General features: G+C 41.9%; 1 protein-coding gene across 1 annotated transcript in view; it reads right to left on the bottom strand.

Moving 5' to 3' along the window:
- Positions 1 to 1,274, bottom strand: part of LOC147800575 (E3 ubiquitin-protein ligase SIAH1-like) — a 97,163-nt gene extending 95,889 nt beyond the window's left edge. The window contains exon 1 of the mRNA XM_087138191.1: positions 1,158 to 1,274. The gene's annotated coding sequence lies outside the window, so the exon portion shown is untranslated. The remainder of the gene's footprint in view (positions 1 to 1,157) is intronic.
- Positions 1,275 to 3,827: the final 2,553 nt, after the last annotated feature.

The following is a 3,827-nucleotide window of genomic DNA, read 5'->3' on the forward strand; positions in this document are numbered from 1 at the left end:
TGTTGATGCTGAGGCATTTTAATAAGCCTTTTTCAGATTTCATGTGCGCATGCTCAAGAGGGGAACAAATTCATGGCAACAATGTTGCGTAATGTTTGGCAAATGGAATGCTCGCAATTGTTTTTGCTGTAGACAATTTGTTCCCCTCAAGCTTTGTTCACTATACTCATTCGGGGGTGCTAAAATCAACATGGCGACGGAGCGGGAAATTGGCTTATTGCTGTCCCTGGGGTTCCCTAAACTACATGTATATTCCAGGTGCAAAATTATTCCAATAAAATGCATTTGACATGTTGACATATCTGAAGAATTTAGCACCGGTAACAACATGCATAAACGAGTGAGGGCGCTGTTCATTTGGGAACTCATTTTCTTGAGAAAGGAAACTGTGCTTGAAGTTTCTTTTTCCGCACACTCTTAACTCCTCTATTTAATTTCCAATTTCAAAATTTTTGAAATTCCAGTGAAACCAGCACTTAATTCATTAAAACGTGGCACGAATAAGAACACAGGTTTTGGGAAAATATGAATTTTGAACTTTTCAGTCAAAATCCACTCATTTCTGTGTACAAAAAAATCAGTTTGCTCTACAATATACATGTTCAAAAAATCCCCCAAAATGTCAGAATATCCCGACTTCACATCAATTTTTTATTGCTTTGCAGAGTCCGACATATCCAATGGAATCCAAACTTATTTATGTACAATGCATGACATGTATGAAAAACTTTTCTCTGAAAGATTACTTCAAAAAGAAAACAGAAAAAAAAGTTGACAAATTTAAGAGCCTTCCCAGCACTGGTCTCACATTGGCTAAAAATGAGACAAATTGTAACACAGCATAAAAACACTATAAATAAACGAATTTACTTAGATCTTAAGCAGCCGGACAACAGTGGCGCCAACCGTGCAGGCTGCTCATGAACATTGAATGGGTATTTTTAATGTGCTCAGCTTTGGCTTTACCAAGAAATGAGCACACGACATACTGTCATATGACTGTAGGCATGTACGGGGTACATGTACTGTACATGTACGTGAGATCACAAACACAATCCGACAATGGTCCCGTTCGTACAATGTGACTCGTTTCTTGCTGTATTCCCGTTTTCTGTGATTTCTGTGGGATGAATTATCTTCTAGCGTTGGTTACTTACGGAAAGGCTTGCAGTCGATTAGCAGTTTTGAAACAGAGAAGCCTAGAGTCATGGAAACAAACTTCTCATACGGAAGAAGAAAGAGCCTGTCCTTCGACACAGCTAGCTAGCTCGGACCATCACCATCGTATAGCACGCAAAGTACGTATGGTGTTACCAGCGACAGCGTGCTATGGGGTTTTAGTGTGTGTTATTCTTCGCCGCGAACCAGCTAGGTATTAGCATGGAGTTTAGGAAGTGGACGTCTCGTCTGCGACTGAGCCGAGGGTTGGGGCGGGGTGTACGAGCAAAGGGGAGGGATGCGTTGTGTCACTCATTTGAACCATGGCGGTTACTCATCTGCTAAAGGAGGTTAGAAAATCAGGGGTCCAGAATGACCTTCATTGTCTATCCTAATGTCTCAAGTTTGCCTTCTCTACATCTACAAAAGGGGGGTGGGGTCAACCCCCGGCTCCACTCGTTGCCCAAGGATGAAAAACCCCCAAGGGTCTTATTTTGCGTGTACGGTTAAAAACAAAACAAAGAGATTAAATGGCTTCACTAAAGGCGACAACTGCACGTAGAAACCCCAAATAACACCCCCGCCCAGTAAATAATCCTGAATCTGCTGCTGTACGAGGAAAAATCTATGCAGCGACTGCAGTCAATCGAAACCTTTGCTCCTGTTGGCAACGGTCTTTCACTTTTCGAGCGCCCAACACATGGACGTAGGAACCGGGGGGAGGCAGTGCCCCCCTCCCCCGAAAATATAGTGGGGGCCGGCCCCCTTAAAAAGCTCTGTAATTTGCATTCTCAGAGGGGAAGTTTCAGAGTGAACAGTATTTGTAGCAGTGTGTAATAATTCTACTTAGATCACATTGGAAAATGGAAATCTTAGTGTTTACTTTCAATCAGGATTTTTCTATTCCTGTCCCTCCCGCGCCCAATAACAACGACGAGTCCCACGGCATTTCATACAGTACGCAAACACTGAGCCGCATCGCAAGCCGTGTCCGAAACAGGCTTCTAGGGCTCACGGCTAAGTCTATTTTGTCGGTGACTCAACGTATTTCCAATGGAGCGAAGCCATAGACCTAACTCTAGACAACAGATTCGGATGCAGCTGGTCGCCTTGTCTACATTATTTTAATTTCTTCCTGTTATTTCCACCCTCCTGAGGCTCCACTACAGTTTCCACGTAGAATAAATTTCAAATAAATCTTTTTTTTAAGCTGCCGTTTTCTATATAAAAACAAAAAATAATATATAAAAACCTGTTAGTGTTACTACTTTGGTAAGTTATATAAAAATTTGGAAGCGACGTACTACAGTAGATGAACAACGTACGGCTACGTACTTTATGGACTGCCCCATACATGTACCTATGGAAGGCTCGGGCCAATTTCAAATATAGTGCTGCTTAAGCGAAAATTTTGTTTCAAAAGCGTGAAAAAACCTTACCTGACAATTCAGGTTAGGCCTACCAGCCTTCTTATGTTTTGGAGTGGTATTTACCTGTCTTTTGGTTAGCATGACAATCACATAGAGTTTGAGCTGGCAACCTTTGTTTGTTAAATTAAACAAGTTTTTTTCGTGCTTAAGCAAATTCTGCGCTTAAGCAGCTCTATGAAATTGGCCTGAGCTCAGGAGATCATACTTGACGCGAAAGCAAACACAAACGCGAAATTGCTGTGACGTCAGATCAAATGTTTGCGTTCTCAAAAGTTGAGCACATATCAACTCCAGCGAAATTTTGCCGTACATCTTTCGTGGCGTCAAATTCGCTTCGCTGTTACATTCGCCGGTAGCATGAACTGGATTTAAGGCTTCCAACTGGGCCTGGGACTCAAGTGGAAGTAGCGCCCTCAATTCCTCTGACGATTTTGCGTGAATCACATTGATCTCCAATGGAGATCGATGGTGAATAGAATTCGTGGGAAAATGATTAAGTGAGAAAATATCCAAACAGAAGTGTCCATATTTATGACGGAAATTTTGCAATTCTCTCGAAAAGCAAGTCACCGAAGACCTGCCAGTATGAAATCAACACTTCAGAATAATCCCATCGATCATGACGATTTTATGACACCGCTCGGCTGAAAGCAACTGTTGATGATCTGGACTTGAAAAAAACGTCCCTCCAAAGCCTCCGTATGAAATCGTGGTTTATTTATTTTCCGTGCATTTCCCGTGGGTAACCATAGAGCCTTACACGTATGGCGTGCAATCTGACAAATAGTCTGTGTTGCACCCGGCTGTACGTACCAAGGTTACTTTTAGTTTTCAGAGCCTCCCGTGTCGTGATATGCTTGAGCTAATTTTTGAAGCGACTTTTCGTATTTCTTTCGATAGTACCTGCAAGGCTTCTTCAGAACAACATGCCTCTCCTAAAATTACCATTTTTGTAATTTTTTGAAAAGTAAAAGCACACCTAACCCCCAGAAGTGCGGGGTTCATCGTCCGCCCCTTGGGAGGAGCGCAGCGGATGACGGGTACAGTACGTGATGACTCCAGTCCTTTGATCCTATCATACCCATTCTTTTATCGGTTATCAGTGATTTAGTTTTAAAATTTGGTCACCAAAACCCAAACTTGAACATTCTTCATTAATTTTCTTTAAATGTAATATATTCAAGAAATTGTTGTTTTGGGAGATAAGGTGCCCCATATTATATGGGGTCAATCAATTAG

The sequence above is a fragment of the Acanthaster planci genome, linkage group LG01 (genome assembly GCF_054643075.1).
Source record: "Acanthaster planci isolate LZ-2023a linkage group LG01, COTS_SCS, whole genome shotgun sequence".
Classification (NCBI taxonomy): domain Eukaryota; kingdom Metazoa; phylum Echinodermata; class Asteroidea; order Valvatida; family Acanthasteridae; genus Acanthaster; species Acanthaster planci.